A 21,594-nucleotide genomic window follows, 5' to 3' on the forward strand; every position below is an offset into this window, starting at 1 on the left:
ATCTATCTATCTATCTATCTATCTATCTATCTCCTATCTATCTATCTATCTATCTATCTATCTATCGCAAATTTCTATTGCGAATATTGACACTTTGAGAATTCGCGAATATATGACCAATATTCACCCAAATTTTTTTTCGAAATATTGTGAATTTGAATATTGCCTCTGCCACTCATCACTTCTAATTATCTCTAGGAGGTGTATGTACTGGTCAGTCCTTGTATAATGCTGATTGAGATAAGTCCTGTAACAGGACTGAAACATTGGTATCTGACTGGGGTGAAGAAACTAGTTATTTTTTTTATTAAATCTGGAGTGTTGCAACATCATCTGTGTTTATGTGGATTAGGGCTGGATCTTGGCTCTACTTGCTGGAACCCTCTACTTCTTCTTCTTTTTTTGCATTAGATGGAAAGACAAGACAGACAGACAAACAGATAGACAGACGGACATTTATTACATAAATATATAGATATGTATAATGCTTGTTGAGAAACGAACTGAAACATTGCTATCCAACTGGGGTTAATAAACCACAGTTTATTTTACTGAAATCTTCTGGAGTGTTCAACATCTTCTGAGCTTATGTGGATTAGGACTCACTGGATCTTGGCCCTAGTTCCTGGCAACCATTTTTCTTCTTTTTTTTTTGTAGGACTGCTATGTTTTGTATTGGATAGATAGATATAAGATAGATAGATAGATATGTATGTTATACCACATATACAGTGCCCAAGTGGGGAGCAGTCAAATGACTGGGGTGGTGGGGGGATAGCAGCTGCAGATCCTTTGTTGATGGTCATGCCCTTCATCTTCAAAGACATAAACCACCTTTGTGGTAAATAGCAGAAAACCCACTTGATTTGGAGCAAAAAGTTTTTGCAGCTTGTGATTGGAACAGTTAAAGGGGTTCTGCACTATGTTTAAACTGATGATCTATCCTCTGGATAGATCATCAGCTTCTGATCAGCTGTTTGAGAAGGCAGCGGCGCTCCAGCAGCGCCGCGGCCTTCTCGCTGTTTATCGCCGGCCCAGTGACATCACGACTAGTATCACTGGCCTGGGCGCGGCTAAGCTCTGTTTACTTGAATGGAACATAGCCACGCCCAGGCCATTGGTACAAGTCGTGACGTCACTGGGCCGGCGGTAAACAGTGAGAAGGCCGCAGCGCTTCTGGAGCGCCTCTCCCTTCTCAAACAGCTGATCACCTGGGACCCCCGCCGATCAGAAGCTGATAATCTATCCGGAGGATAGATCATCAGTTTAAACAAAGTGCAGAACCCCTTTAAGGATTCTGGTACCTAATTAACCATACAACATGCGCAGTGTCACACTGTGCGCCCTAGTAGCATTAGGTTTTGTTCACATTTGACTTGGAGGATCTGCTCACAATTTCCTGATGAACCATAACAGAACCCTGACTCCATCGGGTCCATTATACGACTAATCTGGTTTGAATGAAAGCCACAACACATTTGTGAACAGAACCTGCATGCACATTCAGGGCAGTGAAGGTTATTAGCTATATGCCATCTGTTGTAAAGCAGTGAATGGGTTAATATTTGTATCGTTGGTGATCTGTGACAGTGAAAGGGACTACTATGAGTATCCCTCATGGTTTAGAGCAGCAAAAGGGTACATTTCAGGGTTGTTGTTGGTCTAAAGCAGTGGAGGAGTTACTGTCAGGATCACTAGTGGTTTAGGGCAGTGAAGAAAATGACAGTATCCCTGGTGGTCTAGGGCAGTGAAGGAGTTAAAGGAAAGGTTCACCTTTTCAACCAATTCTATTTTATCATTCCAGTCAATATAACATGAAACACGAAGTATGAGTAGCACAGCATCGTCATTGCTTATACAGGGAGTGCAGAATTATTAGGCAAGTTGTATTTTTGAGGATTAATTTTATTATTGAACAACAACCATGTTCTCAATGAACCCAAAAAACTCATTAATATCAAAGCTGAATATTTTTGGAAGTAGTTTTTAGTTTGTTTTTAGTTTTAGCTATTTTAGGGGGATATCTGTGTGTGCAGGTGACTATTACTGTGCATAATTATTAGGCAACTTAACAAAAAACAAATATATACCCATTTCAATTATTTATTTTTACCAGTGAAACCAATATAACATCTCAACATTCACAAATATACATTTCTGACATTCAAAAACAAAACAAAAACAAATCAGTGACCAATATAGCCACCTTTCTTTGCAAGGACACTCAAAAGCCTGCCATCCATGGATTCTGTCAGTGTTTTGATCTGTTCACCATCAACATTGCGTGCAGCAGCAACCACAGCCTCCCAGACACTGTTCAGAGAGGTGTACTGTTTTCCCTCCTTGTAAATCTCACATTTGATGATGGACCACAGGTTCTCAATGGGGTTCAGATCAGGTGAACAAGGAGGCCATGTCATTAGATTTTCTTCTTTTATACCCTTTCTTGCCAGCCACGCTGTGGAGTACTTGGACGCGTGTGATGGAGCATTGTCCTGCATGAAAATCATGTTTTTCTTGAAGGATGCAGACTTCTTCCTGTACCACTGCTTGAAGAAGGTGTCTTCCAGAAACTGGCAGTAGGACTGGGAGTTGAGCTTGACTCCATCCTCAACCCGAAAAGGCCCCACAAGGTCATCTTTGATGATACCAGCCCAAACCAGTACTCCACCTCCACCTTGCTGGCGTCTGAGTCGGACTGGAGCTCTCTGCCCTTTACCAATCCAGCCACGGGCCCATCCATCTGGCCCATCAAGACTCACTCTCATTTCATCAGTCCATAAAACCTTAGAAAAATCAGTCTTGAGATATTTCTTGGCCCAGTCTTGACGTTTCAGCTTGTGTGTCTTGTTCAGTGGTGGTCGTCTTTCAGCCTTTCATACCTTGGCCATGTCTCTGAGTATTGCACACCTTGTGCTTTTGGGCACTCCAGTGATGTTGCAGCTCTGAAATATGGCCAAACTGGTGGCAAGTGGCATCTTGGCAGCTGCACGCTTGACTTTTCTCAGTTCATGGGCAGTTATTTTGCGCCTTGGTTTTTCCACACGCTTCTTGCGACCCTGTTGACTATTTTGAATGAAACGCTTGATTGTTCGATGATCACGCTTCAGAAGCTTTGCAATTTTAAGAGTGCTGCATCCCTCTGCAAGATATCTCACTATTTTTGACTTTTCTGAGCCTGTCAAGTCCTTCTTTTGACCCATTTTGCCAAAGGAAAGGAAGTTGCCTAATAATTATGCACACCTAATATAGGGTGTTGATGTCATTAGACCACACCCCTTCTCATTACAGAGATGCACATCACCTAATATGCTTAATTGGTAGTAGGCTTTCGAGCCTTTACAGCTTGGAGTAAGACAACATGCATAAAGAGGATGATGTGGTCAAAATACTCATTTGCCTAATAATTCTGCACGCAGTGTATTGTTCACAGTAAACAGCACGTCTTTGTGGAGACTATTTCGTTTGCAGCTTTGTCCCATTGTTGCATTACAGACCAGTGTAGACAAGAAAAGGTTAATGCATTTGTCCGAGCAAACCTCCACCACATTAATATTGATATCATATCCTAACCATAGACTATATCAATTTTTAAAGTCTGAATAACCCCTTTTACATTAGTATCCCTGGTGGTCTAGGGCTCTAAAGGGTTCATTTTTAGATCCCTAGTGGCATTGACAGTGAAAGGATTTCAAACCTGGGGTCCAGTGGTTAATTGCCCAGTAAGACCCCAGTTTTGCCCTGGCTATATTAGGAGGCTGAATGCTAATGGTTTATCTTCCTGTTCTGTCTGTGCAGGTAGAGGGGACTGTGCAGCTGCAAATAAACAGCAGCACAGTCTCCCATAGGATTGCCTGATCATTGAACAAAATAAATTCAGTAGCTCAGCATCTTGTAGAATGGTAGATACATTTTCCTTCTATTGGAACTAAGATGTATCTTGCTCCTCTAGTCCTTTTGTAAAATACCCTTCCCCATTCTGAAGTATGACTTTCCCTTTAAAGAGGCTCTTTTGCCAGGATCAACCCTATTAAACCAGGCATATAGCCTGGTAGGGGTGATGTTTCTGAGTAAAACGATACCTGTATTTTTATTCTTTTGTAGGTGCTGACGTTGTGGAGAAATGTACACTTTTATTTTTATGCAAATGAGCCATTGGAGCACCAAGAGGTGGACTTATGCGTTTTGAGCACCACTCCAGCGACGCCCCTGGTGCTCAATACAGACGCCTCTATTGCTTCAAACACCGCCCCCCTCCCCTTGGATTGACAGCACCAGGGAAGATGATTAGTGCGCACGAGCCGTTGACATCACCACACCTGGAAGTGGAGGCGACAGCAGATGAAGCCGATGGCGCCTCCACTTCTGGATGGAATGACATCAACGGTGCGTGCGCACTAATCATCTTCCCTGCTCGGCAAGCAGCAGAAGACGTGATGCACATGCGCTGTGTTAACTAACGAGTGGCAGGCAAGAACTCAGTGCTAGACTTCCGTCTAGCACTGTCAATCTAAGGGGGGGTGTTTGAAGCAATGGAGGCGTCTGGATTGAGCACCAGGGGCGTCGCTGGACGGTGCTCAAACCATATAAGCCAACCTCCTGGTGCTCCAAAATAAAAGTGTACATTTCTCCACAATGCCGGCACCTACAAACAAAATACAGGTATTGTTTTATTCAGCTGGATCAGACTATATGCTTGGTTTAGTAGGGATGATCCTGGTGACAGAGCTTCTTTGAGTTTTCTAGTAGTGTAATTCCCTATGATATAGTTAATATCTCAATATGACAATATTCTAGTCAATATAAGATAAAAACCCTATAGTTCCTGTCTCCAAATCTCTGTGTTAGGGAAAATCGCACCGGTTTATAAATTGGACATGATAGATAGGACCTGTTGCACATTTTGTATTAAGGCCTCTATTTTTTGGTAGTCAGCCCTCCTTTGAGAGTTGTCAGCTTTACAAGATATAGCAGTGTATAACTGCTCCATGAGTGCGGCCGACTCCATGAGCACTTGATAAAATCCCTCACGTATCAACCAAGGAGAACCTGACGAGGGGATTTATGAATTTTGAGCAGAGTTACCTTTTCAAATAAAGAGCTCGTCTAGTTTTTGAAGCTCTATTGATTCTATCGCATGTTCTCCTAATTCGACCCCATAAATTTCCCAAACTCATTCATTTTCCAACATTCGTGCGACGCTCGGCTCAGCCTCAGGAGAAACAGCATGGAGGTCTCAAGGAAAATCCCGTCAGTCAATTGCAGTCGCTTCAAGGGGATTTTTTCTTCATGGTTTCTTGCCATCTGCTCTCTTTGGACACAGACTGTTACATATCCAAAGCACAGACGTAGCAAACATTAACTTGACATGTGTCATATTAGATGCACAGGAGCAGCAAGCTTTAACCTGACCTTTTCAATGGCTTTTGTTGCTTTAAAGGGGTCTTCCGGATTGTGATGTTAATGGCCTATCATCAGGATAGGTCATCAATATCTGATAAGTGGGGGTGTCATTCCCGATACCCCCGCCGTTCAGCTGTTTGAAGAAGCCGTGGCGCTCTGGTGAACACGTGGCCTCTGACCCAAGGCTAGTGATGTCACATGTTCATCGGTCACATGGTCTATTCACAGCTCAGCCCCATTCAAGTGAATGGGGCCAAGCTGCAAAACCAAGCGCAGCCACAATCCAATGGGGGGCGCTGTGCTAGTTAGGCTGCGAAGGAGGCTGTGTCTCTCACAGGAGCACTGTGTTCCCCTCAAACAGCAGTGGGCAGTGGGACCCCCGCCTCCCTGACATTGATGACCTATCCTGAGGATAGGTCATCAATATCTAACTCCTAGAAACCCCCCAAGCATCAATTGTGTTCCGTGTTAATGTGTTAAAGGACAAGTTAAAGGGGTTATCCCAAGATTAATGTAAAAATTTAAAATCAGATATTAATGTAAAAATTTAAAATCATATATCATATAGGACATGATAATCTCTTTCTAACAAAGCTAGAACCAGCCCTGTACCTCTCATAGATCCAGAGATCTCCACATTCATTGCTCTGCTAGATTTATATTGAGCTGGCAGCTCAGGGGAGTGTTCTTTCGGCTGCAGCTCAGGGGTCGTGTCCATGCTCTCCCTATCACAGCTCAGGAGGCGTGTCCATGCTCTCCCTATCACAGCTCAGGGGGCGTGTCCATGCTCTCCCTATCACAGCTCAGGAGGCGTGTCCATGCTCTCCCTATTACAGCTCAGGAGGCAGTTGAAGGATAGAACTGAGCATGTGCGGACATCTCAGTGAGCAGGACAAAGAAATAAGAAAAATACAAACAGCAGGTGGCGCTATACAGATACATTTTATTGAATAACTCAGTGGCTAAGCTAAATTTTTAATTACATGCAATCACAAAAATATTCAGATCCCGGTGCTGGTGTTAAAACTGTAGAATATTTTTCATGGGACAACCCCTTTAATGTTTGCTACATCAGTATGCTGTACTGTAGAAATGTGACATGGGGAGGACTTGTTGGCTTGCAGGCGGACACTCATTTAACCCCTTCACACAAATATACTTGAATTATATAAAAATCATACTGCAGACTGCAAACTATTCTGAAAGTAAATACCTGGCACACTCTCTAAATGCCCCCAGCACTTTATGCTCTTGGACGCCGTCATGCAAGTTTGCATCAAATGTTTGGATACAGCCTGTTACACTCCAGTTGCAAGAAACATTTTTACTTTTTCACTCCCCTTTGTTGTGTTCATTGTCAATTTACAGTTTGTGCATGTAACCTAAGTCAAGTTAATGTTTACTGTCTCTGTATGTCATAGATGATATGGGGCATGTGGAGGACTTGTCGGTTTCCAGGCTGACATAACCTGAATTAATAAAAAATAAAAATAAAAAATAGATCCCCCAGGCCCATACCCATATACCGTATATATTTTGAAAGTAGGCACCCGTTAGTCTGTGCAAATGTCACCCAGCACTTTATACTTACGGACACCTTCATGCAACTTTGCATCAATATACCATTTTTGGTAAGAATTGCATAATAATTCATGTTTGTGGCTAAAATTTGACTCAGTTGATTCTGAGGGGAAGGGCATCTCCTAAGGATAAAAGTTCAGGGTGTGTAGTATTCCTACATGTCACTTATGCCTATATCTACCTGCACATACCTTCACAACATTTTCAGAACTGAAGAGACCAAAGATGTCTATAATCCAGATGCCAGTAAATTTTGGTTTAAAGTAAAATAGCTGCTTAGGAGCAGGGGGTGATGAGACGTGCAAATGCACATTTGTTCATCACTTTAGTATGAAGAATTGCCAATCAAAGGTAACAATTAGACAGCACATATTCTCTCTCAAGTGGGGACAACACAAGTTCCTGCTCCCCCATGGGCTATACAGAGGAAGACACGACAGTAAGGCCGTATCCATGTTGCGGTCTGCAAACCGCAGATCGGCAAAATGTGGATTCCAGACGTGTGCATCCTGCACTTTCTGCGAGTCCCATTGTCAAAATGCCAATTCTTGTCCAAAAAACAGACAAGAATAGGACATATTCTATCACCTTTGGCACGGATGCACAGATGCGGACAGCACATGGATGACAGCTGCAGGTCCACGTGTGATCTGCAAAAAATGTGGATCGGACATGGACAGTCGTGTCAATGAGTAGGGTTGCCACCTTTCCCAGCAACAAATAACAGACAAGTTTACACTGATACACAGGATGACATTTGGCACCAGTTTTTTTCCCTGTTAAGGGCACTCCTGACTATTTAGCATTTATTAAGTCACTATTTTTAAGTTGGCTCTGTCAGGTTTCCAGCCTACAACCGTCTGCATTGAAGTTAAAGACTCTAACTGCTGAGCTATAGAGCTCAATGCTAGCAAAGATTTTCTCTGGCTAAAAACCTCAGTATTATTTTCCCCATGTATTATGTATTCAGATGGTCTTTCCAAATGCAACATCTCTCAAGTGCAACTCTTAAGTGCACATACTGAATTATACCAGAATGTAATATTATGGATATGGAATTCACTTTGTCACCACTGCCTACTGACCATCACTCAATTCTCTCCTCTCCAGGTATGTCTGATTTAAACCTAACTGCTGCACCAAACATTTCCAGAGTCTGATATTGTCCACCCCTCTCATCTTTCCTTTTAAATCCTGGTATGTCTGATTTGATCTTTAATTTCTCTTTCCCTGCTGGATTTATTGAGTATTTGTTTACATTGACTATTTGACCCCTGTATCTGGTCCTTGATTAGGCCAAATGTAGCCCCCTCGCCTCCTGGTCACACCTGATTGAACACTGAGTGGTATAAATCTAAGTTCCTAGGTCTTTTCAGACCTTGGTCTTTCCAAATGAAACATCTCTCAAGTGCAACCCTTAAGTGCACATACTGAATTATACCAGCATGGGACCAGAAGGGGACCACAGGTAATTACAGACATAGTTAATGTAAACAATGTTTCAAATTTTCATCTTACACTTCCCACTTTTCCACAACCTCCTGAAATATCCCCACATCCATTCACCCAGCAAGGAACTACTAATCTCTTCCTCCATCTTACCTTCTCATCTGACAGCTTGCACAACCCTGTTTGACAACATAAAACACTTCCTTCCCAAACACACACAGATACCTCCTGCCCTCTCCAATTCTTGCCTATTAACACTTTCTCTGCTTCTCCTTATTGCTTTCTGATATCTCTTCAAATCCAGGCCCCCCTCAGCAAATCCCCACTATCACCTCCATGTCCCCATACAAATCTCCTTCTACAAATTTCTACAACCCCTTAAACCTAATAACCATTCCTCTGACCCCTGCTCCTTTGGTTCTTTGGTTCCTCTTGCAGGAGCATTATGGAATGCACACTCTGTCTGTAACAAACTGTCCTACATTCATGAACTTTTTATCTTTCAAAAACTTTCCTTTCTGGGTCTCACAGAAACATGGCTGACACCCTCTGACACCTCCTCCCCTGCTGCACTCTCATATAGTGGATTTCAATTCACTCACACCCCCTGCCCCGGCTGCAAACATGGTGGAGGAGTTGGTCTTCTCCTATCAGACACCTGCTCCTACAGCCCAACTCCACTGCCACCCTCCATTACGCTCACCTCATTTGAAGTACACTCTGTTCGCATCTACTCTCCCTCCAACCTTCAAGTAGCTGTCATTTACCGCCCCCAGGGGCAAGCCACGATCTTTCTTGACCACTTTAACATCTGGCTACTACACTTTCTTTCTGCCGACATCCCCACTATCATCATGGGTGATTTCAACATCCCTATTGACACCTACCACTTGGCCGCCTCTAAACTCCTATCACTCTCTACCTCCTTCGGCCTCTCGCAGTGGTCTTCCGCTCCCACCCACAAAGATGGTCACACTCTGGATCTTATCTTTACCCTCCTCTTCTCCCTATCTAACCTTTCTAATTCGCCTCTCCCCCTATCCGACCACAACCTACTCACCTTCTCTTCATTGGTCTCTTCTGCAGCTCCCCCAGTCCACACACTAGCACACCCCCGCAGGAACCTTAAACATCTCAACTTTTGCTTGCTTTCTGACTCTCTTCTCCCACTCTCTACCATCTGTTCCCTCCAAGATGCTGCCACCACCCTATATAACACCACAATAAGTACAGCTCTGGACACTGTTGCCCCCCTCACACACAACAAAACCCGAAAAATTAACAGACAACCCTGGCACACCAACCTGACCAAAAAACTCAGACAAGCTTCCAGGGCTGCTGAGCGGTGATGGAAGAAATCCCATTCTAAGGATCATTTCACCGCATACAAGCAATCCCTCCTCATATTCAAATCCTCACTCGCTGATGCAAAACAGGCCTACTTCTCATCTCTCATATCTTCGCTGGCTCACAGCCCTAAACAACTTTTTAACACTTTTAACTCCCTTCTCTGTCCCCCAGCGCCCCCACCCTCTCATCTCATCTCAGCTGAAGACTTTGCCAAATATTTCAAACAAAAGATAGTCAACATCAGAGAAAGCTTCAGTACACAGTCCCCACGGACCCTCTACACAACTGCTTGGTCCTCTTCTCCCAAAACCCGCTTCTCCACCATTACAGAAGAAAAACTCTCCACTCTACTCTCCAGATCTCATCTGACCACCTGCGCACTTGACCCAATCCCATCCCACCTCATCAGTAACCTCACCACAGTGTTTATCCCAGTCCTAACTCATCTCTTCAACCTATCACTAACCTCTGGTGTCTTCCCCTCTGCTTTTAAACATGCTACCATTACACCCATCCTTAAAAAGCCTTCACTTGACCCATCTGCTTTGTCCAGTTATCGCCCCATATCACGTCTTCCGTATTCTTCAAACAACATGTCCATTCAGAACTGTCCTCTCACCTCTCCTCCTGCTCCCTCTTTGAGCGCCTACAATCTGGCTTCCGACCCCACCACTCAACTGAGACTGCCCTTATCAAAGTCACCAATGACCTACTAACAGCCAAAACCAAGAAACAATACTCTGTCCTTCTTCTCTTTGACCTGTCCTCTGCCTTCAACACTATTGACCACTCCCTTCTGTTGCAAACTCTCTGATCTCTTGGCATCACTGACCTGGCCCTATTCTGGATAACATCATACCTCACAGAATGGACATTTTGTGTCTCCCACTCCCGCACCACCTCCTCATCTCATTCCCTCTCTGTTGGTGTCCCGCAAGGCTCTGTCCTAGGACCCCTGCTCTTCTCTATCTACACTTTTCGCCTGGGACAGCTCATAGAGTCTTATGGCTTTCAGCATAACTCCTATGCTGACGACACACAAATCTACCTCTCTGGTCCAGACATCACCACCTTACTATCAAGAATCCCATAATGTCTACCTTATATATCATCCTTCTTCGCCTTTCGCTTTCTAAAACATGCATAAAACAGAATTCATCATCTTTCCCCCATCCTGCTCAACCCCCCCAACAGACCTATCTATCACGATCAATGGCTGCACACTATCCCCGGTCAACCAAGTCCGCTGCCTTGGAGTGACCTTGGATTCTGCCCTTTTCTTCCGACAGCACATCCAAGCCCTTTCCACCACCTGCCGCCTCCAACTCAAAAAAATCTCCTGCATCCGCGTTTTCCTTAACTTTGAATCTGCAAAAATGCTTGTACATGCCCTCATCATCTCCCGTCTAGACTACTGCAACACTCTCCTCTGTGGCCTTCCATCTACATGTAGCACTCTCGCACCCCTCCAATCTATCCTCAACTGTACTGCCCGACTAATTCACCTCTCACCCTATTACTCCTCTGCCTCTCCCCTCTACCAATCCTTTCACTGGCTCCCCATTGCCCAGCGAATCCACTTCAAAGTACTAACAAATACATACAAGGCCATCCATAACCTGTATCCTCCCTACTTCTCTGAGCTTCTTTCCCGATACATCCCCACACGCACTCTCCGATCCTCACAAGACCTCCTTCTCTCCTCTCCTCTTATCGCCTCTTCCCACAATCGCCTCCAAGATTTCTCCCGTGCAGCCCCCATACTCTGGAACTCGCTACCCCAACATATCAGACTCTCACCTACAGTGGAATCCTTCCAAAAAAAAACTGAAAACCCACCTCTTCAGACAAGCCTACAACCAGTGACCCTGCTGCCTCTATACCGCCATGAACAACTTCACTCTCACCTACTGTGTCCTTCTCCCATACCATGTAGATTGTAAGTCCTCACGGGCAGGGCCCTCTCTCCTTCTGTGCTAGTTTGTAACTCGTCTTGTTCATGCTTAGTGCAATTGTCTGTATTATGTATGTGCACCGCTTATCATATGTACAGCGCTATGGAATGAATGGCGCGTTAATAATAATAAATAATAATAATAATAATGTACAATGTCCTGGAATCTACGGATCTATCTATCTATATACAATATACACACACCAGGACATTTGATATTTTTCTAGGAATTGAAATAAATGTAATAGCACAAAATAAATTACAATTATCACCAAAACGTCCATTTATTTTATGCCATGATCTGGTATACACTCACCTAAAGAATTATTAGGAACACCTGTTCTATTTCTCATTAATACAATTATCTAGTCAACCAATCACTTGGCAGTTGCTTCAATGCATTTAGGGGGGTGGTCCTGGTCAAGACAATCTCCTGAACTCCAAACTGAATGTCAGAATGGGAAAGAAAGGTGATTTAAGCAATTTGGAGCGTGGCATGGTTGTTGGTGCCAGACGGGCCGGTCTGAGTATTTCACAACCTGCTCAGTTACTGAGATTTTCACGCACAACCATTTCTAGGGTTTACAAAGAATGGTGTGAAAAGGGAAAAACATCCAGTATGCGGCAGTCCTGTGGGCGAAAATGCCTTGTGGATGCTAGAGGTCAGAGGAGAATGGGCCGACTGATTCAAGCTGATAGAAGAGCAACGTTGACTGAAATAACCACTCGTTACAACCGAGGTATGCAGCAAAGCATTTGTGAAGCCACAACACGCACAACCTTCAGGCGGATGGGCTACAACAGCAGAAGACCCCGGGTACCACTCTTCTCCACTACAAATAGGAAAAAGAGGCTACAATTTGCACGAGCTCACCAAAATTGGACTGTTGAAGACTGGAAAAATGTTGCCTGGTCTGATGAGTCTCGATTTCTGTTGAGACATTCAAATGGTAGAGTCCGAATTTAGCGTAAATAGAATGAGAACATGTATCCATCATTTTTTGTTACCACTGTGCAGGCTGGTGGTGGTGGTGTAATGGTGTGGGGGATGTTTTCTGGGCACACTTTAGGCCCCTTAGTGCCAATTGGGCATCGTTAAAATGCCACGGGCTACCTGAGCATTTTTTCTGACCATGTCTATCCCTTCATGACCACCATGTACCCATCCTCTGATGGCTACTTCCAGCAGGATAATGCACCATGTCACAAAGCTCGAATCATTTCAAATTGGTTTCTTGAACATGACAATGAGTTCACTGTACTAAAATGGCCCCCACAGTCACCAGATCTCAACCCAATAGAGCATCTTTGGGATGTGGTGGAACGGGAGCTTCGTGCTCTGGATGTGCATCCCTCAAATCTCCATCAACTGCAAGATGCTATCCTATCAATATGGGCCAACATTTCTAAAGAATGCTATCAGCACCTTGGGGAATCAGTGCCACGTAGAATTAAAGCAGTTCTGAAGGCAAAAGGGGGTCCAACACCGTATTAGTATGGTGTTCCTAATAATTCTTTAGGTGAGTGTATATAGAAAGAAAAGTCCCATACAATGTCCTGGTATATACAGAGATACTGTATATCTGTAGATTACAGTACATTGTACATCTGAATACATAATACATTAATACATGGGAGAAATAATAATAAGGTTTTTATAGATTTTGTATGGACACAGAGCAGGGACTCCTGCTATATATATATATATATATATATATATATATATATATGGTATATATAAAAGAGAGAGACTCAGTGCAGGGACTCCCAAGCAGTGCACAGAAAATACAGCCAATACAATACGCCAGTAAAAAAGAATACTGATGCCTGCGGAAGAAACGGCCAGGTGGAAACCCTATGAACGAGGCCCAACAGGCCGTGATCTGTCTAAGGTGAAGACAAATAAGTCACAGGGGCCTGATGAGATACACCCAAAATTATTAAAAGAGCTTAGTGGTGAGCTGGCAAAACCGTTAACAGATTTATTTAACCAATCATTAGTAACAGGAGTCGTCCCGGAAGATTGGAAATTGGCAAATGTCGTGCCCATTCACAAGAAAGGTAGTAGGGAGGAATCGAGCAACTATAGACCAGTGAGTCTGACATCAATAGTAGGCAAATTAATGGAAACCCTATTAAAGGATAGGATTGTGGAACATCTAAAATCCCATGGATTGCAAGATGAAAAACAACATGGGTTTACTTCAGGGATATCATGTCAAACAAATCTTATAGATTTTTTTGACTGGGTGAATAAAATAATAGACGGTGGAGGTGCAGTAGACATCGCATATCTAGATTTTAGTAAGGCTTTTGACACTGTCCCACATAGAAGACTTATCAATAAACTGCAGTCATTGAGCATGGACTCCCATATTGTTGAGTGGATTAGGCAGTGGCTGAGTGACAGACAACAGAGGGTTGTAGTCAATAGAGAACATTCAAAACAAGGTCATGTTACCAGTGGGGTTCCACAGGGATCTGTACTGGGACCAATTTTGTTTAATATCTTCATAAGTGATATTGCAAAAGGCCTCGATGGTAAGGTTTGTCTTTTTGCTGATGACACAAAGATATGTAACAGGGTTGATGTTCCTGGAGGGAAACGCCAAATGGAAAAGGATTTAGGAAAACTAGAAGAATGGTCAGAACTCTGGCAACTGAAATTTAATGTGGATAAGTGCAAGATAATGCACCTGGGGCGTAAAAACCCAAGGGCAGAATATAGAATATTTGACACAGTCCTGACCTCAGTATCTGAGGAAAGGGATTTAGGAGTAATTATTTCAGAAGACTTAAAGGTGGGAAGACAATGTAATAGAGCAGCACGAAATGCCAGCAGAATGCTTGGATGTATAGGGAGAGGTATAAGCAGTAGAAAGAGTGAAGTGCTCATGCCGCTGTACAGAACACTGGTGAGACCTCACTTGGAGTATTGTGCGCAGTACTGGAGGCCATATCTCCAGAAGGATATAGATACTCTAGAGAGAGTTCAGAGAAGAGCTACTAAACTAGTACATGGATTGCAGGATAAAACTTACCAGGAAAGGTTAAATGACCTTAATATGTATAGCTTGGAAGAAAGAAGAGACAGAGGGGATATGATAGAAACTTTTAAATACATAAAGGGAATCAACTCGGTAAAGGAGGAGAGCATATTTAAAAGAAGAAAAACTACTACAAGAGGACACAGTTTTAAATTAGAGGGGCAAAGGTTTAAAAGTAATATAAGGAAGTATTACTTTACTGAGAGAGTAGTGGATGCATGGAATAGCCTTCCTGCAGAAGTGGTAGCTGCAAATACAGTGAAGGGGTTTAAGCATGCATGGGATAGTCATAAGGCCATCCTTCATATAAGATAGGGCCGGGGGCTATTCATAGTATTCAGTATATTGGGCAGACTAGATGGGCCAAATGGTTCTTATCTGCCGACACATTCTATGTTTCTATGTTTCTATCTATCTTCTTGCTCTCACTTGCAGCACCTCCCTCTCCTCCCCTACTCAGACACAGAACCAGGAAATAAAACTGTTCAAATATTACCATCCTCTACATGTGCAGTATATGATAAAGATTCATTTTATCCAAATTTAGACAAATACAATTCTGATTATGATTTTATCCCCCTTAGACCAGACCTGTAGGTGGCTGCCCTATGTAATTGTCATTATAATCCCGGCAGATATTCAAACATGACAAGCTGCTGTCAGCCTTGATTATGTGTCTCACTGGAAAGATAATGTTAACTGAGCAAATTGTCTGGATCCTAATTTCTCAGAAATCAGTGAGCAGGTGCACTATTTCTCACTTATGCTAACTGAATAGCTAAATGACCATGATAATGATTATAGATGAGGTTATGGCTGACACAGGGGAAGGACAGATGACCCGCGAGAAGGAAACACTGAATGCGCCTTAGATGCAATTGCACCTTATAACTTTTAGCAAATAAAGAATTTATAATAAATGGAGAAAAAACACTCCTGTCCCTGATCATTTCCATCGTTCACTGGTGCTGCCTTGCAGCCAGCAAATCATCCAACACCAAGGGCACCCCAACCAACTCCAAGCAGGAGCACCAATATCAGGGTTTGCCCCGAGGAAGGTTTTGCCTTCCAGTCTCTGCACGGCCCTAGAGAGATGGGTAAAAGGTGATGAGGGATGAGCTGCGGTGCAATCAGGTGAAGTTCCAGGCAAAGTAGTATTTTTAAAAGGCATCATCTCTATTGAAGGAAGATTCTTTTTTTCAGGTGACGCGTTTCGGGCCGAACTGACCCCTTCATCAGGCCAAGAAACATAATTCGGCTCCAAAAAGCGTCAACTGAAAAAAGAAACTTTCTTCAATAAAGATAATACCTTTTAAAAATACCACTTTGCCTGGAACTTTACCTGTTTGTGCAGTTTCTCATCCCGTATCACCTTTTATCTAGTTCTGAACAACGGATTTGAGGGAAGAAGCCTGGCTGCATCGGTTCCAATTACTATATGCGACTCTGGATGTTGTGCTCTTAGCGCAACCCCATAAGGTGAGCACCTTTAATATAGCTCCTAGTCACCCTATCCTAGCAGTCCTACCTATGTGCGCTGCTCTCTGTTTTGTTCCTAGCACTGCACAACGGCCCAAGAGAGAGCAAGAGTGGAGATCGCAACCATGATCTATGAGCACTATTACCACCCTCAAAGCTACAACTACCACTCCCATCCGTCACGCACTCGCCAGCGGTCTGCTGTACACTTGTGCGATCAGTAAGGGAGCACTAAGAGGCTTCACTACTGTGTGGAGGGCACTATAGGGGCATCACTACTGTGAGGGCGCTATATCTAACCCCTTCCCGACCAGTGCCGTGTCTTAAATGATGGCATCTGCTCACAAGCAGCAGAGCCGCCATAGCTGCCGGGTGTTTCCCGTTTTAAACAGAAGACATCGTGGGTTAATGTCTGTAATCGGCAATAACAGCGATTGCAGACATTTAATCCCTCAGATCCTGTGGTCAAATGGGATTAGGACATCTGAGAGCTAAAAAACCCTGGTGGCAATCGGGGGAGCTGTTCATTTCTGTGGAAGCCTCCATCCCTCTGAATGATCCGAGGCTGCTGCAGCTATTTTCCAATAGAGATCTGCATAGGAACATACAGTAGTGAGATTCTCAAAAACTTCAATGCTAATGCATTGGAGTCTATGAGAGAAGAGATCTCATAATCGCATATTCAAGATCCCTAGGGGTGTGAAAAAAAATATTTTAAAAAATATTAAAAAAATAAACATTTCCTAAAAGTAAAATAGCAATAAAATATACAAAAAAAAATAAAGATCATAGGCATCACCACATCCCAACATGCCTGTACTATTAAAATATAGAAATATTTATTCCATACAGCAAATGGCGTAACAGGAAAAAATCTAAATGGCCCCAAAAAATTGAATAAAAAAGGCATAAAAAATTCAGACTCAAACCAAAGTCAATGAAAAGTACAGATCAGCCTGCAGACAATGAGCCCTCACACAGCTCCATGGACATACAAATAAAAAAAGTTATGAGGGTCAAAATATGGTGATGAAAAGAAGAAATCATTATTATTTTTTTTAAGTATTAAAACTATAGAAATGCGTTATCACCCTAATCACACTGACCTGGAGAATGAAGGTCACAGATCAGTTCTACTGAACTATGGCGGAATTGTGTTATTATTTTATTTTTTTCTAATTTGGAATTTGTTTCCAGCTTTTCACGGCATGGTATGCATTAGTAAATGGTGACATTAGAAATTTTGACTTTGACTCAAAAAAACAAGCTTGCATACGGCTATGCAAATGGAAAAATAAAAAAGTTATGGCTCTGGGAAGGCAGGGAGTGAAAAATGGAAAGACAAAACTGGAAAATCGCCTGGGGTAGAAAGGGTTAATTTTTGGGGAGACAGTAAGGGGCATCATTACTGTGGGGGGCAAACAATTCAGCATCCTTAGTGTGTGGGAGCACCAAGCATTGGGCGAGTATGGGAGGGACTGGGTGGGGTTAGAGGTGGAGCATAAAATAATAAAGCTCAGATCCGATACCTCCTCTATTCTTATTTAGGGCTTATGCACACAAACGTATTTTTTTTTTACGTTTCCGTTCTTTATAGCTCGATACACGGAACCATTCACTTCAATGGGGCTTGGAAAAAAAACAGGAAATGACTCTGTGTGCATTCCGTGTCCGTTTGTCTGCATATCGTTTCCGGACAAGGACAGGAATTATTACAATGGATCCGGAAAAAAAACGTAGGCAATACGGATGTCAAACGGACGTCATACGTTGTTTTTGCGGATCTGTGTTTTGTGGTACGCAAAATACATACGGTCGTGTGCATGAGCCCTTATACTGATGAGATCGGCACCAGACACCCGCTGCTCTTCGCCCCCTGACTTCCCGGGATCTTGCCATCCCATAGAGAGGATAATGATTTGAGCTCAATTACATCGTCAGTGACTAGACGCGATCCCGCTGTTCGCTGGATACGAGGATGATTGTTAGATGCAGGAAGCAATTCTGATTAATTAGATTTTGGGAAGAACACATCACTAATAAAGCAGTTTTCACTCGTTACTAATGATAATAACATCTTCATAATATAGATAACAATTCCATGCCCTGCAACAAACTCCAGTACAGGCGGTGCTTGTTACCTTGTTCACCGTGAGCTTGCTGGTTCATGAAGAGAATAACAGTCCTTGAAAGCTTCCAGAATTAGGGCTCATGCACTCAGCAGAGCCAATGGAAAAAGGGTGTACAGCAGTGGTGTAACTAGAAATGACCGGGCCCCACAGCAAATTTTTTAAAGGGCCCCCCTCCCCCAGTAACTTCTTTGCAAGTTCTGACTCATGTGCAACCCCCACTTCTGTGGCTAGTCAAGATCTTGCTCTCAGACGAGGTCCGGCAGCCGCTCCGTCAGTGTCACTGTATGTTCAGTTGCAAGAAAAAGTATGTGAACCCTTTAGAATGATATGGATTTCTGCACAAATTGGTCATAAAATGTGATCTGATCTTCATCTAAGTCACAACAATAGACAATCACAGTCTGCTTAAACTAATAACACACAAAGAATTAAAGGTTACCATGTATCTCGTAATGCCCTTCGGTCTGTGCAATGCTCCTGCAATATTCCAGGATTTGGTAAACAATATCTTCCGGGACCTGCTCTATGTCTGCGTGATAGTGTACCTGGACGATATTGTAGCGGTCAGAGGAGGGAGAGACCGCAAAGCAGGATTCAAGTACAGTACAGCGGACAAGGAGACTGAAGCAAAAACCGGCTTTATTAAGGAGCAAAATGAAACTGCCGGAAAACCTGAGTAACAATACAGTACCACCGCACAAGAGGCACAATGGGTCAAAGACAGGAATGGTATTAACAGGTGAACATAAATCAACAACAATGGCAATGGAGTTTTGCATATACACAGAATGAGCTAAACAGTAAGCAGTCAGCTTGTAGGCTACTCTCACTACCAATTTCCTATCTAGCCCTGCTACCCAGGGGACGCTTCTACAGCGCACTGATTAAGTCACTGACTCTATAACCTATCACAGGAAAGCACCGGTGCCACTCACAGTTCTGCAGATTCTCCTGGGTACAAAAAGATGCAGTCTGGATCCAGGTCCGGTCGCTTGCTTAGCTGTCTTTCTCTCTCTGGTCACAACAGATGCAGTTCTTCACCTAGTTCCAGCTCTGGCAGGAAGGATCCGGCTTGTACTGGTCTCTACACACGGTCCCACTCCTCTGGGACACACAGTGAAGTCCTCTGTGTGCAGCTCCACAGCTGTCAGGAAAATCTCAGCTAATATATTTCAAATAATATTGGAGATATGGCACTCAATATCTGGAAAAAAAATTTTGCTCAAAACAAGTCACTTTATTGGTGCAATAAAATATTTAAAATGTCATACAAAGTACGTCATTTGTGCAGAATTTAAATAACATAATAATAAAAAGTCACAATCGACAATATAAAAAATCACTTATAGTGTATATATAAACACACATCAGACAGCAAATGGGTACTTGTCTGTAATCTGATTGAATAGGTCCAGAAGGTTAAATTCTCAACACTAGAGCACTGAATGTGTTATTGCTCAATAGTTTTCAATGAGAAATGTCACCATTGATTCTGGCAGAAGAAGCGCATACACGCGCGAAACGGCTGTTGCTTACTTGCTGCTGTATCTGCAACCCTTGCACCCCCCTCCTGCCATGGAATAAAGTTACCTGCCTATCAACGTTCCTTTAGGAAACGGTGATTGAAAAAACCGCATTGAGAAGTGGAGGTAAGGGATTTAAATAGCTTGAAACAAAAGGTGGGACGCCACCTAGAGCTAACATCTTCTGAACTTTAATCCGATAAGTTCCATGAACTGTGATATATATATATTCGGAATAACTCCTATTATTAAATCAGAAAATCCTGCGACTGCACTATAATAATGATAATCGGTGATATATACCGAATCAATGGTGACATTTCTCATTGAAAACTATTGAGCAATAACACATTCAGTGCTCTAGTGTTGAGAATTTAACCTTCTGGACCTATTCAATCAGATTACAGACAAGTACCCATTTGCTGTCTGATGTGTGTTTATATATACACTATAAGTGATTTTTTATATTGTCGATTGTGACTTTTTATTATTATGTTATTTAAATTCTGCACAAATTACGTACTTTGTATGACATTTTAAATATTTTATTGCACCAATAAAGTGACTTGTTTTGAGCAAAAATTTTTTTCCAGATATTGAGTGCCATATCTCCAATATTATTTGAAATTCTTTACTTTCTGGTGTTTGGAGTTTACACCTAGATATTGAGCACCTCTCCACCCTACGGAGCAGTAGAGCCACTCCATTTTTGTTAAATTTATCTCAGCTAATATAGCCTCCTGCTGCTCCAGTCTTTTACTGTTATCTCTCAGCGGTCCATCTCTCCCTGTTATCTCAGCAAGGCCCCAGAAACTTCTGGAACAGCCCGGGAAAAACTTCTTAACTCTTTCTTAGCCTCTGGCCAGCACAACTCAGGTTCCCGTTTAGTCACAGTGGCCTCTCGTGGCTGGAGGGAAACATGACAGTCTGCATAGATATAAGTGCTGGAAATGCTGCTGGTTGATTCAGGACTGCCTCTTACAATATACTGATCTATTCTTCACATTTGACCAATCACCGGAAGCATGTACGGTTGGTTTTACAGTGGTTGAGAGAAAATCTACTTTATGCCAAACTCGAGAAATGCATCTTTAAAGAATTTACCATACCGTTCCTTGGATACATAATCTCGGATGACAGATTGCAGATGGATCCTGAAAAATTGAATGAACAGAGAGAGGAGTACGAGAGTGTTGTCCATAAACGACAAAGAATTGAGAGGATCCAGTAGACTCACTAGAGTGGTTGTTATAGGAGATAGGCCCGTTGGTCTGGGGATGATAACCGGAAGAGAAGTCCAGCTCAATTCCACGATTGGAAACAATATGCCAAGGTATACCATGCAAGCGGAATATGTGTCTCACGAACAGTTTAGCAAGTTCAGCAGCTAATGGCAGTCCAGCCAAAGGAACGAAGTGCGCCATCTTGGAAAAGCGGTCCACGACAACCCAAATAACTGTACATCCGGCAGAAGAGGGCAGATCTGTAACAAAGTCCATGGCAATGTGTTGCCATGGGGCATCAGGAACAGGATGGGGTAACAACAATCCGGGTGGTTTGGTCCTGGAGACTTTATTCTGAGCAAAGACGGTGCAGGCAGACACATAATCACGCACATCCTTAGACAGTGTGGGGCACCAGTAGTGGCGAGACAAAAGTACTGTGGTCTTGTGGAT

General features: G+C 43.0%; 1 protein-coding gene across 1 annotated transcript in view; it reads right to left on the bottom strand.

Annotated features, from left to right (window-relative positions):
• CALCR (calcitonin receptor) overlaps positions 1–21,594 on the bottom strand; it is a 366,429-nt gene that overhangs the window by 137,397 nt on the left and 207,438 nt on the right. The gene's annotated exons all lie outside the window — the stretch shown is intronic.

The sequence above is a fragment of the Bufo bufo genome, chromosome 5, assembly GCF_905171765.1.
Source record: "Bufo bufo chromosome 5, aBufBuf1.1, whole genome shotgun sequence".
NCBI lineage: Eukaryota > Metazoa > Chordata > Amphibia > Anura > Bufonidae > Bufo > Bufo bufo.